Source organism: Rhinolophus hipposideros (genome assembly GCF_964194185.1).
Source record: "Rhinolophus hipposideros genome assembly, chromosome: 26".
In the NCBI taxonomy this organism is placed as follows: Eukaryota; Metazoa; Chordata; class Mammalia; order Chiroptera; family Rhinolophidae; genus Rhinolophus; species Rhinolophus hipposideros.
The window spans coordinates 9,360,138-9,378,739 of record NC_138072.1 but is presented as its reverse complement, the minus strand read 5'-3'; the positions used below and the strand labels follow the sequence as shown (position 1 = coordinate 9,378,739).

At 39.1% G+C, this 18,602-nt stretch overlaps 1 protein-coding gene across 4 annotated transcripts in view; it reads right to left on the bottom strand.

The window, feature by feature from the left end:
• The window catches only part of SPATA17 (spermatogenesis associated 17), a 202,516-nt gene that overhangs the window by 10,972 nt on the left and 172,942 nt on the right, over positions 1-18,602 (bottom strand). For all 4 annotated transcript variants that reach the window (XR_013992660.1, XR_013992661.1, XR_013992662.1 and 1 more), the window contains one exon: positions 15,838-15,895. The gene's annotated coding sequence lies outside the window, so the exon portion shown is untranslated. The remainder of the gene's footprint in view (positions 1-15,837; positions 15,896-18,602) is intronic.

Genomic DNA, 18,602 nt, shown 5'->3' with positions numbered 1-18,602 from the left:
TTTCAGAAAAATGCAGAAAAAGACGGAAACGGGAGTGCTCCCCAAAGAATCGTTTATAAAAGCAAACATTGCTCCGTTTGTTTTAGGTTTCTCTCGGATCCCTGAAATCATGGGAGGAAAGGAAAGGAGAAGTGATTGGCATCATGGCAACTTTTCTAGTGGGAAAAAGGCAGTTTATATCTAATCTAAGGTCTTTAAGAGGAATCTATCAGCTTTGGTTTGGCTCTCAGTGGACAGGTGTTTGTATCACAGAAGCACCATACATAATTCACCACCAGAGAGCCCCAGAACTTAGCAAGAGGCTAAATTACCTGTCACTTCCAGGAAAGGTGTTCCCTTCAGGTCAAGGTTGCAAGCTCTGGTAAACCCCAGTGAGGAAGGGCACATCAGTCTGTACTGAAATGTCAGCACTGCTTCTCAGCGGCTGGAGATGCAGGCTGGCTATGGTATTTGCCCCTCCACTCTGCCTACCTTTTCACAGGGCCAATTAGCACGTTATCATTCTGAAATTAGACTGGAAAGAAGGAAGCACAGTTGCTTGTTTTAATGATCAGAGACCACTTTGTTTGTTTATGTCAAATCGATGGATGCCGGAGACCCTTACTCTCTTCATGGAGGAGGTGGGCTGGGGGTCCTGTCAAAAGTGTGAGCCATTACAGCTTACACTGAATACAAACACATCTCATTACTACCCGGGAGAGGACACTGAGCCTCGTCCCAGGCAGACTTGGACTTAGGAGCACACTCCATCTGGCTGTCATTAAGCTCCTGAATGTGCTTCTTGCCCTGATTGACAGGTGATGGATTGACAGGTGAAGGGGAGACCAATGGAGCCTGCGTCAGGGAGATGGGGAGAGTTTGTGTCTCACCTCTGTAGTTTTGGGGAACCTATTTGAGGCATCATGCATGGATTTCCCTTTAGAGTTATCACCTATATTTCGGGAGCCTCATTTCTGAAGCAATGCAATACAAAACAAAACATCATGTAAAGCACAACCAACCCTTCCCACAAATGGGTGGGGGAGGCAGAAGAGAACGCTTATTTTAAGAAATATTTCCTAGGTTTAATTCTGAGGGCAGTGAGAGAAGGTTACTTGTATAGCATTTTTACCTCTTCTGTTGCTTTACAATTCCTTGTAGCTATGAAGCAAATTTGTAATTTCAATTAAAGAATTGAGTTTTAGAAGTTCTTTATTTCTAATACAGTGAAAAAGGTGAATGCTTAAGATTCCTGAGATCCTTGTATTAATGATTGAAGAATGTTTTGTTATATTAAAACACTAATCAAATGTGTTAATCAAATTAACACAATCAAAATTAAGGATCAACTCTGCAATATCTGAGAAATTTTTTGTGTTTAGTAATGCAGGAGGAGAAAAATCAGAGTCACAAAAATTCCTAAAAGCAAGAAGCAAAATGCAAGGCAACTGGGTGTCAGAATTACCAGATGTTGCTTGATAATATTTGATTGATTAATTGATTGAGAACTACTGGCCCCAACTTGGAAAAATCTTTAGTGCTTAAATTCAGATGATCTCTTAGCAGAGAAAACTTTCTCAGCTATATCTCAATAATAGAGATATAGCTGTCTCAATAATAGTTTTCTAATTGTGTTAAAATAAAGTGTGATTTTTAATTTGGTAAGCTCAGGAGAGGCAGAAGTAAAAATCATTAATTAATTCAACAAAGAGAATTTTCCACATTTTTGATGGTAGAAATTAATGCTCTCTTCAGAATATTATTTTGAGATGATATAGGCATACATAAAACTCATGAGTTTTAAAATCTAGCTTTTATAAATATATCTAATTTATAACAATTAGTTAAATATGAAGAGTTCTTGCTAACTACTGATTCTGAAGTAAAAGCTAAATTTTCTCTTTTGCATATTATTTGTGTAAAATGTACCCTTTATACATAGTTACACAGTATAAATTTTGTTTATATGCACATTCCAAGCTCCCTCTCTAGTTTTACTTCAATTAATAAATATTTCTCTCTATAACCAAATGAAAATGATTTCAATTAAAAACTGTCTGAAATCAAACATTATATATACCAGGGGTGACAAAAAAATGTATACAAATGGACACTTTGGTCAGTGTTGCTCAAGCCGTAGTTCACCGTCGTCAGAAGTGTCTGGATGCTGATGGTAACCACTTTGAGCATCTCTTGTCATTGCAGAAGTCAAATGTGACTTGTATTCATCTTTTGCTATCAATATATATTGAGCATTACAATTTTAATACAGTTTTCCTCACTTGAAATGTGTGCACTTTTTTTTGGCACCCTCTGTATATTGAAAGCAAATTCCTCGGTGACCTCACTTTAAAAGCCAGTGCTCTGTGCACACCCTTGATACACAGGGGAACTCTCAGGAAGCAGATATGAAAGCAGAAGGAGAAGCTTTTATTGCTATCATTTCAAGGCCGATTCCTCACTTTCAGGTTAAATGTTTGGACAAGCTCACTTCATGCTTCTTGTTGAGATTTCTGGGAAGTGGGGTAAGGTGCAGTGTATAGAAGCTGAGAGCTACTTTCTGTTTTGCAAAGGTAGAAGCATCTGGATATACCTATGGGACCCTTTGGTTGAGAAAATTATTTGAATGTGTTCCACGAGTCTAAATACCACCTACATACTGGTGACACCCAAATTTACATCTCCTCCTTGGATTTCTCCCCTGAACTCCAAACTCATATATCAAACTGTCCACCAGACATCTCCACTTGGAAATCCACATTTCAAATGTAACAAATGAAAACATGAACTTGTATTTTGAACTGGAAATTTTCTCTTCCAAACCTGTTCTTCAAACAGCCTTACCTGTTCCAGTTAACAGCAAGTCCATCCTTCCAGTAGATCAAACCCAAAACATCCTTGACTTCACTCTTTCTCTTACCCTCTATGTCTAATCTGTGATGAAATCCTGTTATCTTTAATTCCAGGTGTATCTAGGACCCACTGGCTCTTCACCAACTCTACCACCACCAGCTTAGTCTAAGCCACCTCTCTCGGTGGACTGCACTAGTCCCTTGACTGGGTTGTCTCTTGTATTCCCTCCCACCCAAACCGTAGACTCTATTTTCACACAGCAGCCATACTCATTCCTTTTAAGTGCAAATGCGATCCCATTGCTCCCGTACTTGAGATCCTCCAACAGCACTCCTTCTCACAAGAGTAAAGCCAAGGGTGACTAGGATCCTTCCTGACCCCTCTGACCTCCTTTCCCTCTGCTGTCCTTCCCAGCTCCCAGGCCAGCCGTATCTCTTCTTCTTCTTGGCTTGCACCAGACACATTTCTCCCTCAGGACCTCAGTGCCTTTCCGTGGTCTTCCCTGAGATAGCCACAGGGCCCATCCTCTTATCTTCTTCAAGACTCTCCTCAAATGTTACCTTCTTAGAGAAGCCCTCCTCTCCATTTCTCGTCTCTGCTTCCCCATGCTCTACAGCACTTACCATGATCTAATGCTACTTAGTTATTTTGCTGACTGTCTTCCCCACTAGAATGAAAGCTCCCTGGACGCAGGTGTTCTGTCTTTTCACTGTTCCATCCCCAGGAACTACCAGGGCCTGTAATATAACAGTACTCAAAAAATAATTGCTGAATGAATAAACACATTTCTTAAGCAAAGGTATAGCTGAAACCTGACAATGTCTATACTTCGAATATATTTTGTACAATTTCTTTTGTGTGAACATTGAGTGAAATTGAGCCTTTTTGGTGTGTACTTTTGTGCATTTGACAAATGCATACAGTCATGTAACCCCACCTCAACCAAGATACATAACAATTCCATCAACCCCCCCCTCAAAAAAATAAATACCTCATGCTGTCTCTTTCTAGTTAAACCCTTCTCCCATCTTTAAACCCCTGGCAACCACTGATCTGTTCTCCATTATACAGTTTTGCCTTTTCCAGAATGTCATATAAATTCACCCATATTGCACATAGCTCTTTTAGGTCTGGCTTCTTTCTCTTAGCGTAATGCCTTTGAGCTTCACCCGTGTCCTTGTGTATATTAATAGTTCATACTGTTTTCTTACTGAGTAGTATCTCATTATAAGCATATACTAGTTTGAATTTTATGTATTTCCCGGAGACCCTGAATGCAAGGAATATGCCATCAAGCTGCATATCACAAAACCAAGTTTCCAGGAAAATATAAATACTTTGTAGAAATTATAGAACTAAGTTTAGTTGTTTGTTTCTGAACTGAGTTTGGAAAAAGACCTGAAGAAAATACACCAAAAACATTAATAGCGGCTGTCTTTGTAAGTAACCTCTTTTCTTTTTTTCTATTTTTTATTTGTTTTTATAAAGTGCATACATCATTTTTATAATAGAAAAACTTTATGTTGAAAAAAGATGATAAAATTATATGGATACTAAAATATCTAGAAAATATAATTTGGAAAAATGAGAATATACTTGATTTCCTTTTGATTTAAGTGATATCTAATAATCTTAGCTACACTTTAAATGAGGAATGAGGAAAAATTGGGTTCAGCAAAATGTTTACTTAACTCAGAGGAGGAAAATAGATACTAACTTTCAGATGACAATTTACAATTTTTCCAGTGATGATTTTATAACTGCCATTAAGAAGGCTGCTGCTTCTTTAAGAAGTGTGGGTCTCCAAACAGTTTATGAAGTAATAGATCATATATAAATAGGTTGTTTGCTCTCGGTACAGATGCCATCATTACTGACTACTTTCAGGCTCTTTGAGAGCTAAATAATTCCGTAATGCATCATTGAACATTTAGTTGCTTCATAGCAGATGGTTTCAGGGGTCCATCTGCTCACAGCAATGTTTTCAACAAGCCCCCTTCACCTTCACCAAAAGGTTCGGAAACATTAGAATATTCATTCTCCACTACAGGTGCATTTCCTTGGCTCCCCTGTATTAAGAAGGGGCCACTGTATTTTATTTATTTTTTCCTGAAAGGAGATGCTGGACCGTGTAGTTCAGAAGTCTTCCTGTGAGTGCCAGGGAGACAAGTGAAAGAGTACCTTGATTTAAAGAATTTGTAAACTCACTTAAGTTATCGTGCGTGCATGCATGTGTGTGTATGTGTGTGTGGTGTGTGTGTGTATGTGTGTGTGTGTGAAGTGGCTGCGTTCCTGAGCTGACTGTGTTAAAATGAAGTAATAGGCAGTGGACTTTGTTCCATTACGCCCCTCCCTCATATGTGCAGGAGCAGTGTCAGCTTCTTTGGGGGCTTTTTGGGGAAAGAACGCCTTCTCTCTGCCTTTGAGGCCATACAGGTATTCCTCAGGTAGGTCACAATGAACATGAAATACACAAAAGAGCTCCAACTAAAACCATATGGATAAGAGCAAACTGAATATAAGACCTGCATGCTGAGGAGATCCAGGGGTGAGTGTTATGGGACCACGGCGGGTTTGATTCCAGAAATCCAACGGCCCCATCATCTAAGGGATCACTGAAATTTGCATGCAGATGGCTGGAGAAATGGGATGGTGGCATGCAATGAGTAAGACATATGCAGCAGCTGCTCTCTAAACACGTAGAATGTGTTTCCCCAATTGGAAAATAGTAAGACAAAGGTGGTGGTTAGGAAGTATAGAACATTAAGCAGAGAACTTTTAAAAGACCACAAGAAACTCAGAGTCAATTATTTGGCTTGAGTCAATGGACACGCTTGATCCAATACATCAAACGTGGATTCGACACCATGAACTATATATAAAATAGATTTCAGGTACTGAATAGAGCTGTCACTTTATCACCAATTGGTTAGCAAGGGGGACAGTGAAGAGCCTGATGTTTCAGAGAATCGTGCAAATACTGACTACTGCTGCTCTCTGTGGCCACTCAGGGGCCTCGAGAGGGGAGAGCAGTCTGTGTTTTGTGTCCAACGGGCTGTATGTGGATTTGTCTTCAGAGAAGGAACACATGGATTCAGATGGGGATATTAAAGAGAATTACTGAAGTTTTCAGAGTCATTTCAGAGAGCTGACTGAAGGCAAGTTACCTATTACCTCCTTCTTTTAAGAAGCAAAAAGTATTAGAAGAAAAGGAGAATCTTTGGTTTACTGAAATGAATGGTGCTGAGCCAATGCAGTTGTCACCGGTGGTGGCACTAGCATTTTTATTATTATTATCATATTGTTTATTTTTATTTTATTTATTTTATTTTATTTTTATTTTTTTAGTTTCTAGCATTTTTAGTGCATTCGTTTTTAACAGGCATTTCTTAAGTACCTACTAGGTACCCAGACTTGCACTAGGTTTACGCTAGAGACTGTTTCAAACTTTCAGGATCTTCCTAGTTTATAGGCTGAAACTCCTGTGCTCAATGGTTTGTGTCAAAGATGAACGATTTATTTAGTAGCGAGTCCAAAGGAGTGGCCTGAGTAGGGGGACGGGAGGGAGCGCACACTCCTGATAGTGCCATCAATGCATCCTGATCATCCTGTGAAGAATATCCACTGAAATTGATGTTACCATCACTCCTACTTTTGCTGTGAAAGTACAAATGCTATAGACAGGCTTTGTTGTTTAGTTACTAGAATATATAATGTTGAAACTTCAGGATGTTATCAGTTTACAGTTTTCCATATACCTGCTCAGCCCTATCCCCTATTTCTCAGTAATGCATCATTTCTTAAGAGATGACTAACACTGACTCTGCAATCAATGGGCAAATTCTTTCAGCATCTACAGGTTTAATTCCCAGGAGTCCTGGAGTCTTGAACTCTGTTGAAGTGAGTGGATAGTCCTTATTTCTCCACATATTGTGGGCTTCTGATTCAACATTAGGTTTGTTCATTTACATACACGAATGAAGCACCAGGATGTGCTGAACTTGGACAAAACTGAATAACCAAGGAGTTTACTCTCCATTTGGAGGTGGCCATCTGTATGTCTCCAGCCAATACACACTCTTGTGTGAATGAAATAGATTGGATGGAAGAGATGAAATTCTGTATGTGAGAGGAGCTTATCTTAAAGTTCTGAATTTCTAATACTACACTATGGATTTTCAGACTGTAAAATTTGTCCCAGGGGCCATGGATAATTGTAAGAGTTTTATCTTGGAGGGGCTGAAGACTGGTTTCCAAGGGAAATTTTGATTTTTTTCTAGCTTTAAAATATTTTTTATTTTGTCTGGAAGATGGAAGCAATATAGTAAAACCCAACTCTCTCTCTCTCTCTCTCTCTCTCTCTCTCTCTCTCTCTCTCCCTCTGTCTCTCTCTCTCTCTCTCTCTCTCTCTCTCTCTTTCTTTTCCAGCTACTAAAATCATACCATTTCCCTCAGGCAATAGGCCTATTTCATTTTCTTTTTCTTTCTTTCTTTTTTTTTAAATTTTTATTAAATTTATTAGGGTGACATTCGTTAGTAAAATTATATAGATTTCAAGTGTACAATAATACATCATCTCTATATTGTATTGTGTGTTTACCACATAGTTCTGTGTTTGTGAAAGCTTTAGACTTTAGTTAATTTCATCTAATTTTCTCTTTTAGGTATTAATTGACTACTCAAGTGTGCTTAGCACTATTAGATGTGTGAATGAAAGGAAAGTACTTGTTCCGTGCCCTCAAGTAGTAACCTATTGGCGAAAGAAGCTAGGCTTAACTGAAACTGTAAGGGCCAAGTACCGGACGGTCCAGGAGTGCATTGTTAAGGACTGACAGCCTTCTAACCAGGGAGAGGAGGAACGTGCAGTGGGGCAAATCAGAAAGGCATCCATCTTCTTGGACCATCATGGACTCTGTCACTCATTTGATGTCTGTAGAGAAGAAGAGGGCTTGGGTTCACTGTCAGGAATTTTAGGTTAATTTTTTTAAAACGTGGAAGTCCTTTTAGGTCTGTGTGTTTGGACAAAGGCAGAGCCTGGGTGAATAAACAGACAGTAACAGATAGAGTAGAATCAAGGAATAGTTGTTGGCAGTGAGTGACGTAGCTGAGGCTGAAGGGCTATGGTTTGAAGTCGTGAGAAAGGAGGTAGCCAGACAAATTGGACCTTGGGAGCGGCTGGCCGTAAGTAGGGAGGAACACATATAGAAGCTGAACTCTATTTGACACAACTCAACATAGCACAACTCTTTGGTACAATGGAGACTGGCTGAGAGCCAGAGCTGCCCAGAGGTGCCCAGAGCACCAGAAAGCCTGGTTCTAATGAGCGTTTATAACAAACAGCTTCAGTGAAGAGCACCGACCAGCAACGATCTGACATCAGACCTCAGGAAACAGGCTTGGTTTTAGGAGATACAAATATTAATTACTTCAAACTTGTCAGGAGGAAAATCACTTCCTAGAAAGCATTGCCAAGAATAGGATCATCAGAATGAGCGAGGGTTCTCAGAGCCAGGGAGGTCCTTGCATTTTTACAGATCAGAAAATAAATATACTACCACACACGTTTAATTCTTTCAAAAGGTGTGCATTCAGTAGAACAAGTTATGATTAGAAGAATCATTGATTCTTAAGTGTGAATTTTGATACGCCCAGGCATGCTTCTAGTGATTTTTAAGGGATACTGTGAAATCGTGTGATCTCAAAAAACTGTATGTTAATTAACTTGGGATGGCTCCGTCTATCTACTTATCTACCTATTGCCCATAACTCTGTAGGGTGGCAGCTTTGAAAAATCAAAGGAAACGATGCCAAAGCAATGGTTTCATTTTTTTTTTCAAGCAGCCCAGCCCTGTTTTTAACTGAAACCTTATGTAGGACCCTAACATACGAACCTGGTACAACAGGAGTTGTTTTTGCTAATGTAGAAGACGTTAGACCCCAGGGCCTCCCCTTAGATCCCTGAGCCCCACATCTTCCCAGACACACTAGTGCTACCCAGCAAGCTTTCTGCCTGGTGTCAGACCTGATTGGCCTGAATTTCTCACTTATCATCAATGCCTGTGATATCCACAACAACATGGGGTAGTTAGTTTTACTTGTGTACTGACCTACTTCCATCTTTCTATGTAACTGTGCCTGTATTTTTCTGTATTCACCTGTGCAATAAATGATAATATCTTGCAACAGCTCTACTAAAATAGCCTTTCATATAGTACCACTAGAATAAAGTCTATTTGCATAGTACTCAAAAAAGCTGTAAAAAAATGACTTTATCTTAAGTACTCTAAAGTTAAATATTCTTTACAGAATTTGTATACAATGACTCAGATTTTGTCTATTTGAATGAAAGAAAAAAAACAACCATAATTTTTCATTTAATTTTAAGGAGATACAGAAGCCATTTATTTACAGGCCACTGTTTATAAATCTTAATGTAAGGCAAATGTATTTGTTTCTTAAGGCTGCTATCACCAAGTACCCACAAACTAGGTGGCTTATGCCACAGAAATGTACCCTCTTCTAGTTCCGGAGGCTGGAAATTTGAGATCAAGGTGTCATCAGTGTTGGCTCCGTCCGAGGGTTGGGAGGGAGACTCTGTTCCTTGTCTCTCCTAGCTTCCAGTGGTTCGCTGGCAACCTTTGGCATTCTTCAGCTTATAGAAGAAGAAGGTCTCTGCTTTCACCTTCACATGGCATTCTCCCTCTGTGTGCGTGTGTTTCTGGGTTCAAATTTCCCCTTTTTATAAGGATGCCACTCATATTGGATTATGCCCAACCTACTGACCTCATCTGAACTTGACTTCATCTGCAACGACCCTATTTCCAAATAAGGTTGCGTTCACAGACACTGAGGGTTAGGGCTGTGACATCATTTTGGGGGGACACAAGTCAACCCATAAGAGCAAGTCCTATTTTGCTGCCGTTCCACATAGGGATCACTTGTACAGGCAAAGTCAGGTACACAGGGTCACAGCCAGCGTGACCTCCAATTCCCGACTCAACAACACACAGAGATGTACCTATGTTGCTAAAACTAAAGTGGCCTCTAAAGGAAAATCTTTAAGGAGAGCTATAATTGACCAGAAAGCAACTTAATATTAGTGATTCGGTAAAAACAAACAAAAGTACTCTCAGGGACCTTTTGGGTACCTGCATAGATTCTACCTAATCTCATGGGCCATTTATATCTACAACTATGGTCTAGCACAAAGGTTATTATTAGTTTTTAAAGTCTCTATCTCTTAAATAGAAAAGTTAATTCATTAATAATGTTAGAGGCTTTCTACTATTGAAGTTCATTCTTTCCAGATACCACGGAGGGGCTCGAGCCCTTCTCCTGTTGGCAATATTTGAACTCTTCTCTGGGTGCCTTCCCAGTTCTTAAATCCCTTGATTATTGAGAGATGGCCGTGTGTCATGTGTCAGACACTGGGGGCGAAATGAAAAGTAAGATAAAAGGAAGCCTCCTACAAGAGACAGCCAGGTAAACAGATGATTAAGGTGAAGTGGTGGAGTTTTGCATAGACTGGTCATCTGTCTGAAGAATGCCAAGAAATTATGAAATCCCAGGGTATTTACTGAGTACTTGCTATGAGCATGGAGCCATACTAGGCGCTCTGAGGTGATGAAATGTGATGGATTCAAGACACACGAGTGGACTCGTGAGGCAGAATTACCATGGGGTATGAAATTCAAAAGCCCTGACTTCAAATCCTGATTCCACCATTGAATAATTAGATCACTATGAGCACGTTATTTAATGTCTCTGAGACTGAATTCATCATCCTTCCTGTGTAAAATGGGGGCAGTCTTACTCTCCTCATACGATTATCCGGATCACATAGGACAGCCTACCTCAGGACCTACCCCAGGGCCTACTAGACTGTGGGTACTAAAACACTGGAAAGTGTTTTAGAATGTGTGATTGGGGAAATGAGACAAGTCCATATTGGGAGACAAGGACTAGCAGGAGAAAGTGTGTATTTGAATATATAGTAAATGAACTTTACTTGCTATGGAACCAGAGCGGGGCGGGGAGATCACTAGGGCTTCATTAGTAAGTGGTGGCCTCGCAGAGGAACTGGCTGGGTAGGTAGCTAGTAAGAGAGAACATGGGCTAAGCAGTGCTTATGTACCTAAACCATTCAATTAAGAGCAATGCCTCATGGCACTTACTAGGTTGGCTAACAGTGGGTTACAAAACATTTATAGAAATGAGAAATTTATAGAAATGAGTCCTAGAGTGTGAGGATTTAAAATTCTTACCCCAAAGGCAGACTGCATATTGCCACATGGAATTTTAGTGATTTGTCACAAAATGAAGCAAAGAGAAACCCTTGGTTGAACTTAGTGCCCTGAAAAATCTACCTTTTAGCCAACACAAACTATGCGCGTTTGTGAACTGGTCACAATTTCAAAATAATCTAGCTTCAGCTTTGTTAAATGTAACGCTTCCTCAATTGATGTTTCAAATAAAAACATATATTTGTATTGCCAAAGCTATGAAACGTGTCATACGCATTACTGCTCTACTATTGATAAAAATAGTAATTGTAGACAACAATAAATTTTTACTACTTAAAATTGATAATTTTGTATTTCTTTGAAATAAATTGACTTCAAATTTGAAGGTTATTAGTGAAAGAATGTGCTCTTTAAATTAAAAAAAAATCACTGCCAACAAACGGCTGACTCAATATTTGAAAAATTACTAAATTACGGTGATTAAATCTGAGGCAATTTACATATATATATATATATATATATATATATATATATATATATTTATATATATTTACAATAGGAAATCGCATTTCCTACCATGTTTACTTATTGGTACTAGCTGCTCATTTTAGCTTTTGGCTCAGTCTTTCTAAAATATACAGTGTTTTGTTGTCTTAGAATAAGAAAGAAGAAGGATATGTACAGCTGAATCAAAACACTTTCTTCATTCAGAACAAACTTGATTTAGTGAGAGGTGTACTTTCTAAACTGTGAAAGATGATTTCTGTCAAACCCACCTTAACATAAGGACCTCGTGTTTCCATTTGAATATTTTCTTTGGGCCCATGGAGTCACTTGGTTTCTACAATTAAGGTCTGGGTCACTCCACAACTTCTTTCAGAAGCACAATAAAATGAACCTACCCCTGGACTCTAAAGTAGAATTTAATCTCACGAAACCTTCTCCCTCATCCCTGTTCCATTTCATTTATATACAGTGAATGTCCAACAAGCTCTGACTGATGCCGCTTTCCTTCTTAACATTCCCAGGCTCCCAACACTAGTTCAGACGGAATCAGTCATTTACTTTTCAGTCTGCTGTGCCCCTGGTGCCAGACCAGTTGGAGAGGGTGACACAGCTGAGGAGCCAGCTAATCTCAATAGCCCTTGGGTCTTTCCTCTAAAAGACACAGCAAGCAAACATGCCAAGTGCTATATGTGAAAAGGTGGAATGTCATTGCTGTGGGAAAGCACTCATGGTGTTATGTGTCCACCGCCGTGATTTTTGAGATCATGTACAACTTGGAAAAGCACCCTTGGCAAGAACAGTTGCCACTCTGAATCACGGTTCCCTTTTTACAGTACTGGTGGGGAAGGACTAATCAAGCTTTTGATTCTTCTCCGCAAATCCATGCAGGCAGAGGTCTAAGTTGGAACGATACAAAATGGATCACTTAATTATTGTCTAACTGGACAGACAGAGGAGTTCAGGAACAGGAAAAAGTCACTTTGGAGATTAGCTCTCTTTCCAAAAACTGTACCAACCACGAATGGCCTTCTTTATGATAAATACAGTCCTTAGGTGAGGTAAATAGAAATCTGTAATTGACATGATACAACCAAATATGCTCTGAAAATCTCTGAATACTAATGATCTTCAGAAGTGTCACCTCTTTTTGTTTTATGATTTTCTCTATGACATTCAGCAATTTTTATTATAAAAAGTATGAAAAAGAATAGTTATGTTCTTAAATATTAATTGAATAGCTATTGTAGTAGCTTAATTATTCTAGGAGCTGTACCAAATAGTGTTTCAAATTAAAAAAAAACATACAAGAATTCTGATGTCTTCATAAAATACAGCATATAAAAATTTTAGTGAATGATACCATCATTCTCTTTTCTAAAAATCACTTATAATAAAATTGAAAGATTTTCATCTATGCAAATGGCATCTGTTGGACTAAAAAAAGTATGAGCTTCTCTATGTTTGCTTTCCTAGTACATGTACAAATGATCAGAAATGAAATATTTTAAATAAATTTTAAATGAAAGTGTCATAGTTCATAAGGATCATGAATTCAGAATAAACCTTAAAGGACTAATGTTAGCTTTACAAAATGCTTTTTAATAATCTCATGGGAAAAACTATTAAGAAAAATTAAATTGGGAAGATATAAATTTGTTAATGTTTCTAATCATTCGAAATGTTTTCTAAATTAAAAAACAAAATTCTTTCTTGGAACATTATGTGTTCACGTGCAGAATTCTTGACACTATTGATAAGAGAAGCATATTAACTTTTATGTTTACTATAATTAGTTAAATTTTTTATCGTTTTGTCATAAATTATTAGTAATAATCAAATGTGCTGTTATAGGACTGACCTACCAACCTCACAAAACCATTCTCTTTTCTACTGGACATAACATAATTTTGATTTTAATAAAATTTGAAAAATATTTTATAATTAATTGTTTACTGTGCCTTTGTACATATTTCCAGAGTAGAATTTCTAAAGAGAAGATGACTATAATCTTAATTAAACTACTATTTCAATTACTTAAACTATTCAGGGTATTAGCTGTAAGAAAGAAAAATCTAAGATTATTTAAGATTTCCAACACCAGAATGCCTTGTGTTCTTTTTCTCTTGAATGAATGTGTTTCAAAGTTTAGAATCTTTGCAGTAGTGAAAAAAAATGTTTTATCGCCGAGATACAAATGCTGGAAGCCAGCGTGTGGTGGTGGGCACATGGGGAGCAGGGGGCGGTGCGAGAGCTGAGGGAGCTCTGTTTTCATTTCTTTTTATTATTTGTGAAATGCTGTCCACCTTTAGTAGCCATCACTCCAGGTCTTAAATAGTTCGGCCCAACAGCATTTGAAACCCTATAACCTCAATTTTTAAATGGCCTAGTTGGGCTGTGACATTATTTCGTCTGCCTTCTGAGTTAAGAAAATTACTTTTAGCAGGTCATAGTAAAGACAGGATTATTACATAATTGGAAGAAGCATGTTCCATTTTTCAGGAACCAGACAGTATTACCGGGGTGCGCGTATGTGTTTTCCTTTCTCTTTCACCATTTACACAAGTGCCCTGTGTTCCTTTTGGATAAAGACAAGACTTCTCAGCACCCATTTCGCCTCCAATTTAATGAAGTTGTTAAAGTAGCAAGACTGACAGGTTAATTATCCTTTATAAAAGGGGGACAAATTGAACTGTGTCTTTCCATCATTTTTTGATATATCAAGAAGCTCTGAGGTGCCCAGATGCGGCCCTGGTGAATAGAGCAGCTAATCCAGTCTGCAATTCAATGCTGACCCTGCTCTCCCCACCGGGGCCTCACTAGATTGCAGTTGGTTTTTGTTTCACATTCAACAGATCCCACTGTATTATAAATTCAGAAGGATTTTTTTTTCCTTCCTCTCTCCATATGTTGGCTGACAGCTCCCCTGAAATAACTGATGGCTAAATTTAAACTCTGATGAAAATTAACCCAAGTGTTAAGTGCAAACAGGAGCCGCTTGGAAGAGAAAAGTTATCATGGTAGATGCCAAACAGTGGAAAATGTGTGTAAATTAATAGAGCCTCGCTGGTGACAAGCCGTCAGGCAGTTTGACGGCTCTTGCTAGCGTTTCAGTCCCACTGAAGTTGGCCAGAGGGCAGCACGGACAAGCCCTGCTTTTCAAAAAGACCGCGGGATGCTTGACAGTAACGCTAACTAGGTCATCGAAAGTTCATGGTCAAATAAGAGAACCTTTTTTTTTTCTGTATTCCTGCAAAGCTTTGCACTAAACAGAGTTTGCAGACGGGTGAGCCATGAATGAGATATCAAATTGCAAGTGCAGCAAAATTATCAACAGGGGAGAAGAAAACCAGTGTGGAACGATTTAAAGAAACAAACTGACAAACATGCCGCTGATTTCGAAGTTAATATGGAGAAATTGGTTTTGGTAAAAAATAATAAGCATTTGACGTGAAACATTTCCTACTTGGAGAATAATGCGTCACGTACTCTAGGTGTTTTCACAGAAATTACATTTGTATTTCTCAATTTTTCAGATTAAAATATGTAATTTTAGTGAAGCTCATTGAAAGGAAATGGAAATCTAATCAAATATAACACTGCTTCATGTTGTGGTGTGTATGTGACATTCATAAGAATCTGAGGAAAAAGGTTCAACCAGTCATCCCCTTTTCTCCACGAATAAGGTAATATTTTGCTTCTCTAAAAAGGTAACATTAATAACGTACTATTACAGCTTAATATTAGCAGGATATAATGGATAGGCTATCGAATCACGAAGTAGAAAACCTGTCCACGGGTCTGTTAAGTCCAGGCTCAATGTCTTAACAGACCCATGACCTTGAACATGTGAGTAAGCCTCAGTTTGCTCATTTCTAAAAGGGGAGTAACAGTAATAAGGGGGAAAGCTATTCTTACACCAAATGAGCTAAAGGAAGCTTGCATCAACCAAAGGCAGACTTCTGGACAGCGAAGAAGGATCCTGAGTACGGGCTAGTGAGACTGAAATTAGAAAAGCAATGTCAAGTCTAGACTAGCTGATTGTCTGCATGTCTTTGGTCAATAGCAAAAAAGGATGTCTCTCTCGCCCCTAGATTATCCTGAGCATCAAGAACTCGATGATGCATATGAAATGGCTTTTTTTGTAAACTGCAACTTTCTATACACCTATTAGTTCTTATTTTGTTGCCCCTCCTTCCTTCACTTGTCTAAGCCTGCCCATCAAATGAAAGTGGAACATAAAGCCCACTTTTCTTACCTCCCAGGGCTCCAACCTCCTTCATTCAGTGTGCTTTTCTTCAGCAGGGCTCAGCAGCCTGGGAATAAAAAGAGAATTTAGAAGATTGAGGTTTTGAAGGGTCAGCACATCAGAAAGACAATGAAGTGTGCTAAGTACAAATTTGAGTCCCCAAAGCTGCTCTGTGACAAGGTATGTATTTTTTTCCCTATAACTAAATTCAATTGGTGTCTTGAGCCTCCTATTCCTTTTTCTTGGCAGGAAACTTATCTGATAATTCTAGGTTAACTCAGTCAAATTTGCTCATTTAACAGTCATTTCAGCTCTAAATTCAGGCAAGAAAAGGATTTTTTTTTTCTTTTTCTTTGTCCTCCTTCCTCCTTCTCCTTGGGTTTTCATAGTGTTATGGCTGCCCTCCAGGGGAGGAGGGGAATCTGGTCAACAGCTGAGGTCTTCAGTCCAATGTTGTACTACGCTGAGTTGTAACCCTTCCCAACTTTTTCTTTTGTAAACTTACTTTCTAGGGCAGTTTTGAGTTACAGCAATATTAAGGGGAAGGTACAGAGAGTTCCCATGTCCCCCGCGCCCCACTCACACACAGCCTCCCCCATTATCAATATGCCCCACCAGAGTGGTACGTTTGTCACAACTGATGAACCTGCGTTGACCCGTCATAATCGCCCAAAGCCCATCGCTCACTCTTGGTGTACATTCTATGGATTTGGACAAATATATAATGACATTTACCCATCATTATATCATAACGAGTGTTTTCACTGCCTTAAAAATCTTCTTTGTTCCACCTATTCATCTCCCCCCACCCATCTGTTTTTCAGGTGTATCATCTCCAAGTGGCTTCTACTGAGAGATAAAGACTGATTTCCACTGCGTGGCCAAAACTGTTTCTTCCTTTTCAGCTTCTCCTCACATTGGTTGCAAACCTCCCTGCACATCTCCCAGCTAGCTCAGCTAACTTTCACAACTCCCCCTGGGACTAGTGGGAGCATTGGGGATTTAAAATGTTCTTTTTGCTAATCGGGGGCTGCAGGAGACTCCACCCTCTCATTGCTGCCTGGTAACCCTTCAGCCATCACTGTTCTATTGCTCTTGACCATTCTGATTGCGGGGCACCTATGCAAACCTCATTCCCTCCTAAGGCTCTAGATGGAAATTGGGCATCTACTGTGTGACTTCAGATGCCCAAATACCTGAAGTAAAAGGATCATGACCCCTATCTCCCCCGACACACACTCATATCTCATTTGTCCCCTTCCCCATCCTGCTTCTTTCTCCTTTTGATCCCCCTTGGAGGTCAGCAAGAAAAAATAAATTCTAAGTAATCGTGTATATTTCCTGCTCTTTCTTAACTGTGACCTAGACTGAGGCTTTTGAACAGGAGAAATAAGAATGGGCTGTGTTCATCCATGACAGCCTTTCTAATACAGTGGCTGACCACTGGCCTACCTGCTTAAATTGGGGAAGGTCACAGACCAGCACATCAATTCAATATTTCATATATGGATTGAAGTTTTGATGTGTCTGTGCATGCATTAGGTGGGGTGGGAGGGGCCAAGGTCGTAGGAGAGATAATGGTTGAACAAAGGAAAGTTAGAACTTGGTTGGAGAGAGAAGGGTTACCGAGAGTTACTGAGATATGAAGTTCTCCCTAAACAGTGTGAATCACGTAGTGGATGAGAGGAAGACAAGTGGAGCAGCTAAAAGTTGTGTTCAGGGGGTGATGGGTTTTAGTTAAAACTTCTGAGGTAGAAAAGTTCTGAGTATTTCAGGATGAAGTGGGTTCCTGAAATGGAGGGGAGGTAAAGATCATGGAATTGAGGAGGCTGAGAAGTATCAGTTCTCAGACAGTCAGGAATCCTCTGGATTTTGAGCTTATGTGATTTATTGCTTAACTTGTAGGGCAACAATTATACTCACATATACTTTTAAAACTTGCCATTTCTTGTACAGTTAGTGTCCTTAGATGTGAGTTAGGGAGTTAGAGAGAGTTCTTTTCGTTGGGGTGAGGAACTGTACCTCTTGTACTCCAGAGGATAATATAAGACTATATATCTATTGATATCTACATCTTTAAAATCTATCAATCATCTATATATTATCTATCTATCTACCCGTCATCTATCTATTTTGCCAGGGAGAAAAAAAAAAGCGTAAATATTACATTCCAAGTTGCAACATGCAACACCGCATTTTGATTATCTAGTTCCCTCCTTTTACATTTTAAAGTTTCACTCTCTACCACCATCCTGATTTTACTTCTTTGAGTTTCTAAGCTGCCTCACTTCCCAATACAGCCTAGATGTATTCCTGAGTTCGTTGTGGGTTGAATCCAATCAACACCGGGAAAGGAGTTTGTTGTCAAAATCATGTCCTATGTTCTTGACCTTGAGGGAAGGATTTTAAATTATTAGCTTTGCTGGGTTATATGTCCGTTCAAACGAAATAAACAAAATTAAGAATTGATTAAAGGGGGAAAAAAGGAGAAGCATTAGTTATCTGGTTATCTACCTGTCAGCAAATACTGTAGATAGAATTTTGGGTACAAAGCACGTTCTCCTGAAAACAATTTTACGTCCGTGAAACATTTGCCCTTTACTATTGTACGCTGTAATTCACAAACAATTCTGCAGGACCTTATCATCATCTATCCATATTGGGAGAGCTATAAAGCAATTTTCTCCCCCAGATATGCAATGAAGTGGTGCATGGGCAAGCTTAGAACCTGTGCGTTCTTTCATTCAGACGCTCTCAAAACGAGCTGCTGCAGG